The sequence below is a fragment of the Podarcis vaucheri genome (genome assembly GCF_965113315.1).
Source record: "Podarcis vaucheri genome assembly, chromosome: 16".
Lineage (NCBI taxonomy): Eukaryota > Metazoa > Chordata > Lepidosauria > Squamata > Lacertidae > Podarcis > Podarcis vaucheri.
The window spans coordinates 31,906,103-31,921,772 of NC_138754.1; the positions used below are offsets into that span (position 1 = coordinate 31,906,103).

General features: G+C 46.1%; 1 protein-coding gene across 10 annotated transcripts in view; it reads right to left on the reverse strand.

The window, feature by feature from the left end:
* Nucleotides 1-15,670, reverse strand: part of ARVCF (ARVCF delta catenin family member) — a 605,652-nt gene that overhangs the window by 331,196 nt on the left and 258,786 nt on the right. For all 10 annotated transcript variants that reach the window (XM_082203073.1, XM_082203066.1, XM_082203061.1 and 7 more), the window contains exon 3: nt 14,118-14,198. The gene's annotated coding sequence lies outside the window, so the exon portion shown is untranslated. The remainder of the gene's footprint in view (nt 1-14,117; nt 14,199-15,670) is intronic.

The window sequence follows — 15,670 nt, forward strand, 5'->3', positions numbered from 1 at the left end:
CTGGACCGTGGCCGTTTAGGGCTTTAAAGGTCAGCACCAACACTTTGAATTGTGCTCGGAAACGTACTGGGAGCCAATGCAGGTCTTTCAAGACCGGTGTTATATGGTCTCAACGGCCGCCCCCAGTCACCAGTCTAGCTGCTGCATTCTGGATTAGTTGTAGTTTCCGGGTCACCTTCAAAGGTAGCCCCACGTAGAGCGCATTGCAGTAGTCCAAGCAAATTAAGAAGGTTGTAACCTCCAGCATCGTACAGTGGTACCTCGGGTTACAAACACTTCGGGTTACAGACTCTGCTAACCCTGAAGTAGTACCTCAGGTTAAGAACTTTACCTCAGGATGAGAACAGAAATCGTACAGCGGCGGCATGGCAACAGTGGGAGGCCCCATTAGGTAAAGTGGTACCTCAGGTTAAAAACGGGTTCGGGTTAAGAACGGACCTCCAGAACAAATTAAGTTTGTAACCAGAGGTACCACTGTATTCTGAAGTCATTGGTATTTACAACACCACACCACTGAGACTTTCCCTCCTGCCCCCAGCAAAAGAAAAGACCAAAAAAATTCACTAGTTTTCCTTGTCTCCATTTCTGAGCTGCATGAAATAAGTATAAATCAGTCCCAGCTCCCCATTAATCCTCTCAGCGCTGTCAGCATGCCAATATCCTTCGCTTCATAGTCACCAGACCAGCTCTCTCAGCCAGGGTGCTGGGGCTCTCGCCTAATCCAAATGTAATTATTATTTTTTCTTCTTATTTTCAAATAAGGCTGAAGACAACGTTTCAAGGGCTCTGCTGAAAATTGAAGGCACTCCGCATCTGTGAAAATGCATTTGTTCCCTAATTTTGTCATTCTCTATTAAACAAACAGAACACAATTAAGCTAATTCAGTGCTGTTTGTTCGTTACCATCGTTATTATTACTGCTCAGTGGTCTATTATTTTCTGGAAAAGCGCATTCCTTTTTTTAAAAAAAAAAAAGTTTTATTTTATTAATCAACATAAACCCAAAGCATATTGTAAAAGAAAACAGAGCTAAATTGGTACAAATAAGTGGATCGGAAGATCGGTGAATAACTTAAAGTTGGAATCAGAATCGAAAACAATTATATAAATCAAATCCTCCTCATCTAACAAAAAAAAATATGTCTTCACTGGAACCGGGGGATATGCCCACTCTGTTAATACTGAAACCAAATACAGTGGTACCTCGGGTTAAGTACTTAATTCGTTCTGGAGGTCCGTACTTAACCTGAAACTGTTCTTAACCTGAAGCACTGCTTTAGCTAATGGGGTCTCCTGCTGCTGCCGCGCCGCCAGAGCACAATTTCTGTTCTCATCCTGAAGCAAAGTTCTTAACCTGAAGCACTATTTCTGGGTTAGTGGAGTCTGTAACCTGAAGCGTATGTAACCTGATGCATATGTAACCTGAGGTACCACTGTAACAAAGTGAGGAAACCTTTAAGCCAACTAGAGACATTTATAAGAGGGCAGTAGAGTACCTTGGTTTTCGAACAGCTTAGTTCTCGAACGTTTTGGCTCCCGGACGCCACAAACCCAGAAGTTAGTGTTCCGGTTTGTGAAATATTTTTGGAAGCTGAATGTCCAACGGGGCTTCCGCGGCTTCTGATTGGCTACAGAAGCTTCTTGCAGCCAATCAGAAGCCGTGCTTGAGTTTCCGTACATTTTGGAAGTCAAACGGACTTCCGGAATGGATTCTGTTCGACTTCCAAGGTACAACTGTATTCCACAAAACAGAACCATACAGAAACAGGCTTCACTTTTTTACTCTGACCTCTCACGGCTCTTATTTAGCAAGTTGATTCCTACACTGCATCTTTCCCCCCTTTGTTATACGGATTCTTCACACACAAACTAACAAACTAACATGAATTTTAGAATAGGTATGTATAATAGGTATGAGTTACTCGTGCGTAAGCTGGTGCCTTTCTCAGTTAATTTGCTTTGTTAAACCTTTCTGACTGCACAGCCCCTTCTCATCGTGGCTGCCTCGGTCACTGGCAGAATCCGTCAGTGGGCGTTTCTTGAACCTCTTCCAACATAAAAGTTGTTTGACACCCAGTCTCCTCCTCCTCTCACTGCGCGGGAGTCTTCTGCGCAGGGAAGGCGTGGGTAGCGGAGGACCTGGGCTCTCCTCACTGATGTCCAGTGAAGAGTCTTGGAGCCCTCTCTCCAATTCCCCCGTCTGCCCCCCCTTATCCCTGGTGTTGCGCTGATTGGCTTCCCCCTCTACTGAGCTGTTTCTCCCCCTGCTGCTGGGTCCTTCGCCAGCATCATCTGGGAGCCTCCCCTTCGCCTCTCCCTCCGATGTCAGTTCCCTGACAGTATGCTTTGGTTATAGTGTCCATCCAAACTGGATCCCGCCTCTTCAGTCTTAGGGTACCACGTTTAGGGTCAATAACACCATGCTTTTATTAGCTTGGCCATTTTTATTTTAAAAATTGAAGCATGCAAGCTGTTGAGTTATACATAACTCTTTCTCTCAGTCTAGATCAGGGCTAGGGAACCTTTGCCTCTCTCTATGTTGTTCAACTACAGCTCCCATCATCCCATTGTCCTTTCTTTCACCTGTTCTAAATCTCTCAACGTTCAGCTTCATTGGAGGTCCATAACTTTCTCTATCTACTTCCTCCAGGCAATGCATAATTTCATAAGCTTCAACTTTTCTTGAAACTAAAAAGTCCCCAAAAGATGGCTGAAGGCAGCGGCTGTGTCTCCCTTTCACCTTTTCTTCCCCAGGTTAGGCATACTCAACTCTTCCAGCCATCCCCCATAGCTCATAGCATCCAGACATCTCACGGCCCAGGTGGCTCTCTGATAGACAGACAGCAGTTTGTCAACGGGTGCCTCTGAGCTGTCATTCTTTTGATGGAGCTATTCAAGTACAACCTGCAGATTTAGGCCTGCACAAGTAAAGTGCATTAAAGTGCTCTTGTGACCCTAGAGCAGGCATCCCCAAACCTGGCCCTCCAGCTGTTTTGGGACTACAACTCCCATCATCCCTAGCTAACAGGACCAGGGGTCAGGGATGATGGGAATTGTAGTCCCAAAACAGCTGGAGGGCCAAATTTGGGGATGCCTGCCCTAGAGCCACAAAGAAGAAGACATGTCACAGTTTGGAAAATGGGAGTGGTCCCTACTCGCAAATCAATAGTCAATTGTAACAAAAACTAATCCATTCAAAAGCATGTATTCTGACAAGGATAACAGACTCAAATAGAGATTACAAACTCAAACAAAGATTACAAACTCAAACTCATAAGGATATGAATATCCAATTATGGATCAGAAATCAGTACAGTGTTACCTCGGGTTAAGTACTTAATTCGTTCCGGAGGTCCGTTCTTAACGTGAAACTGTTCTTAACCTGAAGCACCACTTTAGCTAACGGGGCCTCCTGCTGCTACCGTGCTGCCGGAGCACGATTTCTGTTCTCATCCTGAAGCAAAGTTCTTAACCCGAGGTACTATTTCTTGGTTAGCAGAGTCTGTAACCTGAAGCGTATGTAACCTGAAGCGTATGTAACCCGAGGTATCACTGTAAGTTCTTTTGAATGGATTAGTTTTTGTTACAATTGACTTTTGATTTGCGAGTAGGGACCACTCCCACGACCTGAAACTTATATTGGCCTGAGTTCTTGGCGTGCTATTTTTCTTGGTTTATTTAATAACAAGAACTCCAATTTATTTAACGCAGTTTGGAAAGTGACAGCAAAAGGCAGTGAAAAGTGTGAGGTGAACAAATGACTCGTGGAAGAACAAAGGAACACAGGGCAAGCAAATAGGGACGGGTGCAGGATGAATGCTCATTAGCGCCTAACCACTCCACAAACAAATCAAAACAAGCACTCAGTGATACCCCCAACACAGTCTAACCTCAATTTTAGCCTCGTGCAAGCAAAACAAGACAATACCTGTCCGGAGGACCCCAAAGTCCATCCTCAATGTGACACCCAGTACCAGGCACACTGAATTTCTGAACTGCTTCCCAAACTAAGCAATCCAGTGTAGTTATGAATGAGTGACTTTGGATTAACTCCAGAGATTACGGGTTTGGGCCTTGATGGCAAGTTAGAAGGCTATGGCAATGATTTCTTGATTCTTTGTTCTCCGATTATAGAACTGAGCCCTGAGGCTCCAGGAGAGGAAAGAAAACAATCCCAGTGTCAATGGCTGGGTGGGTCCCGGCCGTAACAAAGCCCTGATGGGAACAATAGGGAGTTTGTGCACACAGCCGAGTATCTGTGTGGGCTCTGTAACAGATGTGTCAAACGGCATGTTCCAAAGATGAGGAGTTAATTGATGCTATAAATAGTATTGCACAGACACTGAGAACACAGAGCGACTTAATGCTCCGATCTAAAACGCACCGTCTAGCCATGTGATTAATCACTGACATGGATTTGAATTCATGGGGAAGATCTGCCGCTGGCTGGATGAGCAAAAAGAGGCAGAGAGATTGGTTGTTTTACATGTCAATTAGCCCAGTCAAATAATTTGATTTCAGGCTATTGGGTTTGCCTTTATGTTTGGGAAGAAGGTGCCATATTGCAGAGAGCTAATTAGGTCTAGAGATTGGAGTGTGGAAGAAAGCTTCTGCGGGTCTATTTATTTCATTTTCGGGTGGTTTTTTTTAAAAAAACAATAGACACATGCAAACACAACACTGTGTAGCTCCATTTCTGCAACCCCAAAAAATGTTTGTACGGCTTCGGGGCATGTTTTTTTCTCTTTCTGTCTCTCTGGATTTATGAGAACAACGTTCATTCCCGCTTTGAGGGAGTAACACGAATAAACGCATTAAAGCAAAATGGATATGCCTGAATCAAACAATTAATATCTGTCATGTGGTGGGTTATTGGTTTAGGGGTTGTGTTTCCCCCTTTCTGCTGTGAACAAATTCTTACTGCGAGAGAGAAAGAATAAAGTATTGTATGGAGTTCAAAACAAGCTTATTGCATGGGATTTCTCAAGGGCTTAGAGAGAAATGCACACATTGTTCATGCAGTTCCTGATTCCTGCAAACTCTCCAATAATAATAATAATAATAATAATAATAATAATTATTATTATTATTATTATTATTATTATTATTATTATTATTATTATATCTGGCTGGGCTTCCCCAGTCACTCTTGGCAGTTTCCAAAAAATTTTTAAAATACTGTAATATATCAAACATTAAAAGCTTCCCTAAACAGGGCTGCCTTCAGGTGTCTTCTAAAAGTCTGGTAGTTGTTTGTTCTCTTTGACATCTGGTGGGAGGGCATTCCACAGGGAGGGCGCCACTACCGAGAAGGCCCTCTGCCTGGTTCCCTGTAACTTGGCTTCTCGCAGTGAGGGTACCGCCAGAAGGCCCTCGGTGCTGGACCTCAGTGTCCGGGTAGAACGATGGGGGTAGAGGCGCTCTTTCAGATATACTGGACTGAGGCCGTTTAGGGCTTTAAAGGTCAGCACCAACACTTTGAATTGTGCTCGGAAACGTACTGGGAGCCAATGTAGGTCTTTCAAGATCGGTGTTATGTGGTCTCTGCGGCCGCTCCCAGTCACCAGTCTAGCTGCTGCATTCTGGGTTAGTTGTAGTTTCCGGGTCACCTTCAAAGGTAGCCCCACGTAGAGCGCATTGCAGTAGTCCAAGCGGGAGATAACCAGAGCATGCACCACTCCGGCGATGCAGTCCACAGGCAGATAGGGTCTCAGCCTGCGTACCAGATGGAGCTGGTAAACAGCTGCCCTGGACACAGATTTGACCTGAGCCTCCATGGACAGCTGTGAGTCCAAAATGACTCCTAGGCTGCATACCTGGTCCTTCAGGGGCACAGTTACCCCATTCAGGACCAGGGAATCCACCACACCTGCCCGCCTCCTGTCCCCCAAAACAGTACTTCTGTCTTGTCAGAATTCAACCTCAATCTGTTAGCCGCCATCCATCCTCCAACTGCCTACTCTTATGAGAACCAGAGAGGAACCCTGCTGGATCAGGCCTGTGGCCCATCTGGTCCAACATCCTGTTCTTACAGTGGCCAACAACTTGCTTCTTGAAAGCCCACCAGCAGGACCTGGGTGCAACAGCAATCTCCCCACTGGTGAATCACAGCAACTGGTATTCAGAGGCTTCCTGCATCTAAGACTGGAGGTAAAATTTATTCAAATGCTTGCACTGGCTGTGCATATGCTACCAGGCCAGGTTCGAAATTCTTGTGTTAATTTACAAAGCCTTTCACAGCTTGGGTCCAGGATAACTCAGGGATGGCTTCATTATTTACATTCTGATCCCTGATGTCTTTGGGGGAATCATTGTTAGTCATCCCCCCCCCCATAGCTTGGAATTCACGGCTTCTATTCCAACTTTTTGCAGTCCTGTGGATCCAGTTTGTGCAACTTCCTCCCAGTTGAAGCCAAACAGGCCCCTTCGCTGTTGAATGTCTGACATTTCCTGAAGACTTTTCTTCCAACAGGCTTCTTAACTGAATTCTGATTTTATAATTTCAACTCATTTTTAGTCTTATTGTATTGGGTCGCAGGCATGCCACTTAGAGATGGCTCTAATTAAGCGTGATGCAAATTGTTGAAATAAAAACAGTCGTACTTCAGAAGTCGAAAGGAATCCATTCCGGAAGTCCGTTCGACTTTCAAAGCATTCAGGAACCAAGGCACAGCCTCTGATTGGTTACAGGAAGCTCCTGAAGCCAATCGGAAGCCACGACGGACATTCAGGATCCAAAGAACATTCACAAACTGGAACAATCACTTCCAGGTTTGGAGCGTTTGGGAGCCAAAACGTTCGACTCGCAAGGCATTTGACTTCTGAGGTACAACTGTAATCATAAATGGCAGCTGTCAAGGGTAGTAGCCACTGAGAGCCTTGTCCTCCATGAATCTATCTGTCAGGGAACTGCCATCGGCTCAGGGGCGAGAGGGGAAAAGCCGGATGGATTATAGAGAGCCTCCAAAGATTGTGGGAAGCAGCACCTCCTCAGCGGAGGAGAGTAACCACGCCTCTAGTGGAGAGGAGCTTCAGGGCTCGGAGGAGGCAAGGCAGTGCCAGGACACCTTGCCTGAGCAAAGAGGGGAGGAGAGAGGTCCTCCGTTACCCACGCCCTCCCTGCGCAGTAGGCTTCCGCGCAGAGAGGGGAGGCGCAGACTGGGCTTCAAGAAACTACTCTGCTGGGGAAGGTTTAAGGACCGCCCACTCTCAGATTCTGTCAGTGAATGAGCGAGCCACGGAATAGTGGCGCTCTGCGTAGTGAAGGTTTTTTTGGCACCAGTAACAAGGCTTTACAGCCGATGACCAGGGAGGCATTTGCCTGATTACTCTCGAGCAACTCCCCGATACCCTTACACTACCTGATCATCTTCTAAAGTCATCCAAGCTGGCGGCCATCACTACTTCTTGTGGCAGCAAATGTCATAGGTTAACCATGCACTGTGTGAAGACCCACTTTCGTCCATCCTGAATCTTCCCAATGTCCAGTTTCAACATTCGGTTCCTTCTTTCTAGATCAGAGTTTCCCAACCTTGGATCCCCAGCTGTTGTTGGACTACAACTCCCATCATGCCTAGCTAGCAGGACCAACAGTCAGGGATGATGGGAGTTGTAGTCCAACAACAGCTGGAGACCCGTTTGGGAAACCCTGTTCTGGAGCCCGACAACCCTGAGGAACAGCTACTTTCCCCACCAAATTGCAACGGGATCAGATATTGGGTAACAGGCCAGGCAGGGATTGGCTCCAGGTTTGAAGAGCCCCTTTGCAGAATTAATTCTAGCAGGAGTCCTCCTACACTGGTGGACTTGTCCCCAGGCATACCAGGTAGTGATGGCAGGCAGCTGCGAACCATCATTTCCCACAGTGCCCTCAGGCATGGAGGAAACTGGTGGAATTTAAAATGGTACCTTGCGAGCTGGGGGACAGACACTGTGGCCCCCTGCAGCTTCCAGAAGATGTGGTGTCCTGAATCCAAGGGCCCCATTCATCTCCCTTCCAGATGACCCACGGTCAGTGGAGTCTGAACTAGGAAAGTACAGCTGTCGGATGAGGATCATGCCAGGAAGTCTTCAGTTCACTATGGTTTCCCTTAATGGCTGATCCGTTGGACCAAGTCAGGCTAGGATTTGAAGCCATGGATGTCCAGTCATTATCCAATGTTTCCCAGTTCATACACAAGAGGAAAGGCTCATTTGTATCTCAGTTTATTAAGCCAATATATCGGGATGAGGAAACTTCAGCTCAAGGGCCACATACGTTCCTAGGGAGCATTCTGGGGGCCAGATACCAAAAGGGGCCAAACCCCCCATTTGTTCAGTAGGGTAGTTTCCACACACATAAACACAGACTTTTGTCCTCCATTCAGGCAAGAAAGAGGCATTATTAGAGTTCAATGACACATTCCAGCCAGGCAAAAACAGCTAAGTGGGGCATGAAACAGGACTAGTGATGGGTGTGGCCTGAGGAGAGCCTCAAGGGCCAGAAAAAGCAGTCTCGAGTGCTATGTTTGTCCCCCACCCCCTGACTGGAGGTTCCTCATCTCTGCATTATATGATAATCCAAACGCAGCCATTGAAAATGGGACTTTATTCTTCCTCCTCCCTTTCCTGTTCCCACCTGGAAACATTATGCACAAAGCTCAAGAAGGTTCACTTCCATATCGACTGAAACCCATCAATTCTAGCCTCAGACTTTGAATATCAGTCTCCTGCCCTTGGAGCGGGGAGAAACTCCTCCGGAGGAAAAGTCCTCTCTAATGCAAGAAAAAGCAAGGCAACCCATCTCAGAGCACAAATAAGCAATATCTGCGAGAAGCAAATGCACCGGGTCTCGCTGGATGTCGGGAATAATCAGTCTCTTCATTCAAAGGCAAGGGAAAACAGATACATTTTAATGACGACTCTCACAGAGGCCCATCGTCCCAAGTGATGGATTCTGGCACGGAAATGTCTCGGGCAAGGCTGCCAAACAGGACTGTCTTTATTGCCTCCCGCTTCAGAGCGTCGTCGCCTGACTAGGAGCATCGGCAGCGGAATCTCGAGAGCCGCCAATTAACTTCACGACTCTGGGGTAGGAGAAACCAAGCAGTCTTGGCTTAGGCTCATCATGCGCTCTTCCAAGCCCAGCCCCAGCATTCTGCTGCCTCCTTATGCCGGGGAAGGTATTTAAGTGAAGCTAAAGCTACAGCCGTGACAGCAGTCACGAAATGAAAAGACGCCTGCTTCTTGGGAGAAAAGCAATGACAAACCTAGACATCATCTCACAAAGCAGAGACATCACCTTGCCGACAAAGGTCCATATAGTTAAAGCTATGGTTTTCCCAGTAGTGATGTATGGAAGTGAGAGCTGGGCCATAAAGAAGGCTGACTGCCAAAGAATTGATGCTTTTGAATTATGGTGCTGGAGGACTCTTGAGAGTCCCATGGACTGCAAGAAAATCAAACGTATCCATTCTTAAGGAAATCAGCCCTGAGTGCTCACTGGAAGGACAGATCCTGAAGCTGAGGCTCCAATTCTTTGGCCACCTCATGAGAAGAGAAGACTCCCTGGAAAAGACCCTGATGTTGGGAAAGATGGAGAGCACAAGGAGAAGGGGACGACAGAGGACGAGATGGTTGGACAGTGTTCTCGAAGTCTGACCAAACTGTGGGAGGCAGTGGAAGACAGGAGTGCCTGGCGTGCTCTGGTCCATGGGGTCACGAAGAGTCGGACACGACTAAACGACTAAACAACAAGGTACATGGAAAACATATCTGAACTCAGAGCGGATCATTGCAATTCTGGATCCAAAGAACCAGGCTGCCTGAGACAACAGGCTATGATGACTCTCTCCCAGGCTAGGAAAATGCCCCACACCTGCCGTGAAGCAAAGCACAGCAGGTGCTCAAGAGAAGCCCAAAATAGCTTTGCAGCCTACGCCTGTTACGCCAGAGACATTTGTGCAGCCAGGAAAAGGTTTTATGAGCCTCCATGCATACAAACGAGCTCTAGTTCGGGGTTGGTGCAGTCAGCATTCACCTGCAGTTCCGGAAGTGAGCAGAGAGCACAGGATACAGGCTTGGGCATGGTGGCACTTTAACCAAGGTGTGCCACCAAAGACTGATGGACCACAACTCCCATCATCCCTGACCACTGGCCAAGCTCACTGGGGCTGTTGGGAGCTGGAGTCCGCCAATATCAAGAGAGCACACCATTTGCTCTAGTCCAGGATTTGGGAACCTTTTCCAGCTCAGGGGCCACATTTCCTTCTGGGTAACCATTTCGGGGCCGCATTCCAGTGGTTAGGAGGGCCAGAAGCAAAAGTGTGCACCACAATGCAAACGTTGCTTTTGTACTGTAGGCTACTTTCTAAACAGGTTTGCGCACGCTTCTCTTTGAGAGGAATGTAAGCTGAGTGGTTAATGTGCATAATAACCAGTCATTGTGCACATTCACCAGGCCGCATAGAAACTGTGCACATTATCTTTCCATGAAGAAGGAACTGTGCACATTTCCCACTCAATATGCATAATCCTCAACAGGCCCTAATAGCATTTTGGACATTCTCCAGGGACTATGCATATTGTCTCTAAAGATATATGCCTTTTTTGCCATTCCTTTTTCAGACAGGGTTTAACAGGAATTGTAGCATATCTGCCAACATGATGCAGCCCAAATCTGAGACACCATCTTCTGGATCTGAAATCCTGCCTGAGTCCCATGACCCACATGAGATCACAGATCTGGGGAAAATGTTTCTTGGGGGGCATGGCACCCAAAAACACACATTTTGGGGCACTGTGTGAGATCGTGGACCTGGAAAAAACACGTTTTTGTAGAAGATCTCAGCCTAAAATTGTGAGAGAACAAAGCACCCAAAATGGCTGCTACACTCTCACACAAAAAAATGGGTTGTTCTGTTTTTTCCCAGGGCAGCTGACAGGTATGTTGTAGTCCTAAACATCCAGAGGGTACCAGGTTGGTAAAAGCTACTATAGATTGTCTAGGAAGACTGGTTTCCACATTCCTCCCTTTAAGAGGGGGATACCAGAGACAACTACTGGGAGGCAGGTGGTGCTGTGGTCTAAACCACTGAGCATCTTGGGCTTGCCGATCTGAAGGTCAGCGGTTCAAATCCCCGTAACAGAGTGAGCTCCCATTGCTCTGTCCCAGCTCCTGCCAACCTAGCAGTTCGAAAGCACACCAGTGCAAGTAGATAAATAGGTACCACTGTGGCAGGAAGGTAAACAGCGTTTCCATGCGCTCTGGTTTCCATCAGGGTGTTCTATTGTGCCAGAAGGTGTTTAGTCCTGCTGGCCACATGACCCAGATAGCTGTCTGTGGACAAACGCTGGCTCCCTTGGCCTGAAAGCAAGATGAGCGCCACAACCCCACAGTCGCCTTTGACTGGACTTAACCGTCCAGATCCCAGACTGTTCAAAACATGAATAGCTTTTAGCCGTAATGAAAAACAGAAGTCTACATAAACCATAAAGTTGTACACAATAGGATCAAAGTGCATAGGACAAAATGAACTCCATCCTTTTATCCTATGCAGGAGCAGCATAAAGCAGTACCCACCCTTTTGATACAAAACTCTCCAGTCGAAAAACACAACTGTATTGAAATGCAGCAGAATACCATTAAACATTTCTATTTATGAGAACAGAATTGCCCATTAAAGCAAAGCAACAAAGAAATGAAATGAGATTAAAGGATTGGAGAGGGAGGGGAGTAGGAAGGGGCAAAATATGAAGAAACTTTGCAAGATAGAATTCCAAGGATGAGGACAGGCAAAGTCTAATTTAAAATAAATATTTGTGTAGATGGCAGATCCTTGCCAACTTTGGTGCCAAGTCAGAGACATTCAGTGGCAACAATGGGAAGAGCTTAGTAGCACTGATGTACAAAATTTGATTTGGGTTGTTTTGAGAAGCAAAAGGAACTATTTCCAGAAATCAGAAATAAATGACTTAAAGCTGCTGAAATAAGGACTAAATCCACCTGCACACAAAATGTGATGTAGAGAGCAACTCTCTCTCTCTTTCTCTTTCTCTTTCTCTCTCTCTCTTTTAAGGAAATAAATAAGAACTAGCTTTGCATTAGATTCTCTGCAAGGGCTTTTAAAAAAAGTCACTATTCAGCCACAGTGTCCCTTGTCAAAAGCAGATTGAGTGCATTTAATTCAGTATTATTATTTACTAAATTTTTATACTGCCCTTCAGATCACTGGGGGGTTTAATAACACAATAACAAACAAAAACAATAACCCCTCCCCCCCAAAGCAGCTTAAAAGGTCATAAAGGTAATGGGACCCCTGACCATTAGGTCCAGTTGTGGCCGACTCTGGGGTTGCAGTGCTCATCTCGCTTTATTGGCCGAGGGTGCCGGCGTACAGCTTCCGGGCCATGTGGCCAGCATGACTAAGCCGCTTCTGGCGAAGCAGAGCAGTGCACGGAAACGCCGTTTACCTTCCCACCAGAGCAGTACCTATTTATCTACTTGCACTTTGACGTGCTTTTGAACTGCTAGGTTGACAGGAGCAGGGACCGAGCAACAGGAGCTCACCCTGTCATGGGGATTCGAACCGCCGACCTTCTGATCGGCAAGTCCTAGGCTCTGTGGTTTAACCCACAGTGCCACCCGCGTCCCTAAAAGGTCACAGATTGTTTAATTACCCAAAGGCCTGTAAGAAGAGGGATGTTTTTGCCTGGCGCCTGAAGATATGTAATGAAGACGCCAGGCAAGCCTCCCTGGACAGAACATTCTACAAGTAGGGAGCCACCACAGAAAAGGCCTGTTCTCGTGTTGCCACCATCCAGACCTCTTGTGGAAGGGGCACACAACAAAGGGCCTTAGAGGATGACCACAGGGTCTGGGTTGATCCATATGGGGAGAGGCCTCATGAGTGGGCCAGGCCTGCAGGGGATGGTGTAGACAGGTGAACATATGGGAAGCTTCATTACGCTGGGTCAAATCCCTGGTCCACCCAGCTTAACATTGTCTGAGTGTTTGAGGACCGGGACATTCCCAGGGAAACCAAAACGCTTGTCTACAAAGCTATTCTACTATTGTATGCTTGTGAAACATGGACCACTTATAAACGCCATCTCCAACTCCTCGAAAGATTCCATCAACGGTGTCTCTGAAAAATATTACACATCACCTCGGAAGACAGGCGAACTAATGCCAGTGTACTAGAAGAAGCAAAGATCACCAGTGTTAGATGCCTGATTATCGTCTTCCAAAGCAACTACTCTATTCTGAACTTAAAAATGGAAAGCGCGATGCCGGTGGTTAACGAAAGAGGTTCAAAGACTCTCTCAAGGCAAATCTTTAAAAAGTAGTATAAACACCAATAACCGGGAAACACTGACCTGCAAGCGCTCCAAATGGAGAACAGCCTTTACCAAAGGTGTCATGGGCTTTGAAGACACTCGGACTCAATACACAAGGGAGAAACATGCTAAGAGGAAGGCACGCTTGGCAAACCCTCACTGTGATCAACTCCCGACCGGAAACCTCTGTCCCCACTGTGGAAGGACGTGTGGATCCAGAATTGGCCTCCACAGTCACTTACAGACTTCCTTTTAAAACTGTGTTTACGGAAGACAATCTTACTCGGCTACAAGTGATCACCAAGGAGAGAAGACGATTACTCTCCAGCGTTACAGGTAGACGTTCTATCACTGAGCAACAGACAGCCCTTCCCCACGAATGGCACGGAAAAGTGAAGCTCGAATAATACTTTGGAATGTTAATTTTGTTAGCAAAAAGCTCGTTTTGCCTTGTTGCATTTCACAGACACCCAGAAGACTTAGCAGCGAGTTTCCAGTCCTGCTGGAAAAGTCAAGTTTCTGACATTATATCTCAAAGCTCTCAGGCTCTGCCCTCCCATCTCAGCCCATCCCAGCCTTCCATTCACAATGGAGAATCGGCTGCAGCAACATACACCGCACACTTCAAGCTGATGATTAGCAGCAAATGGGGACTTCAATTAATTACAGCAAGAATTAATCGGAACACAGGAAGCAGCAAGGACTTCTGTGAATTAAAAAAAGGGTTTTTTATGTAATATCAAAGGAACAGAGCATCACAGGAGGAACAGAGAATGGAATCAAGTGCAGGAATTCAATACCTGTTTTCTGAAGGCTCTGCTCCTTATAGCTGAATCCTCCTGCTTGATATTAAGCCCAGGGAATTCCTAGCTTGATGAAAACTGTCAAGGAAAAGAAAGACACCTTCAATAACGCAACAACGCAAAGGGAATGAATATGTTTACAAAAGTTCCACAATAGAAGATCCTAAGCTTTTAGCATAACTTTCACAGAAAAACAAAACCACAACGCTGCGTGGGAGAGATAGAACAAAGGATTTCTTTCATTGTGCCTATCCTGGATGCTGAGATTTCTCACAGGTTAAGAACCAATGTGATCCAGGGTAGGGAGCGTCAGGCACAGAGGCCAAATGTTGCCCTCCAGATCTGTCTATTTGACCCTTTGGACTCTCGGGGGTCACACCTTCCACCAGCCCTGCTTGGTACATTCTTTGACTATTTATGCCTGCCTAGAATGTGTCCTTCTGATAATGTTCCTTGCTTACCCAGGAGTGTGTGAGCATGTAAACAAACTAGCCATTTATTCCCCCCCCCTCTCTCTCTCTCTCTCTCTCTATATATATATATATATACACTGGCCAATGCCAAAATAGACTTCTAAGTTATTTACAAGCATAAAAATCGGTTACACATGCAAAAAAAAAATACAGTAGTACCTTGGTTCTGGAACGCCTTACGAGTTGAACATTTTGGATCCTGAACGCCACAAACCCGGAAGTGAGTGTTCCAGTTTGTGAACGTTCTTTGGAACCCAAATGTCTGGCTCAGATTCCGCAGCTTCCGATTGGCTGCAGGAGCTTTCTGCAACCAATCGGAAGCCGTGCCTTGGTTTCCGAATGTTTTGGAAGTCAAACGGACTTCTGGAACGGATTCCATTCGACTTCTGAGGTATGGCTGTTAACATCTGTCATTTAAAATATGCAATGAAATATGCAATGAAATGGTATTATTGATTTGTTTAATTTTGGTTATTTAAACGAAAATTAATAAAAAGAATTTTTTTAAAAAAAATGCAATGAAACATGTCAACACAGCAATTAAAACAGGATGCTCAGGTCAAGAGATTAAGGGAACGCCCATACAAGCAGGTGTGCTTTCAAAAGCTGGCAGAATGCCAATACAGATGTGCATTCTCTTGTATTTCGGCAGGGAGAGCTTTCCATAACAATAGCGACACCAGTGAAAAAGCCTACCTCCGGATCACTGCAAACCGATAATCGCCAGGCCTCGGCAAGGCTGATTCCGGTGGAAATCCAGGAAAATAAAACTAACATACAACACTTGCAAATCCATCTCAAGTTAGAACACTTCACTCAGTCAATCCACCTTGCCATGTCTACATCATTGGCTCAGGTTGCAGAGTCTGGGGCGGTTTCTTAATGAAGAAGCCCAGGCAAACAAGCCACCCTTGGGCAATGCCTAATAGAGCCGTAATGAGTGCTTTGTCAGTCAGCACTGAGTGTAACTTCCCCCCTGAACTACTCTAGCTTCCCAGCACATCATCGGAGGGGAGCAGACAAACGAAGTGAAAAAGAGCCTTCTCAGAATTCAAGGGAAAGGTATAATTGGCACAT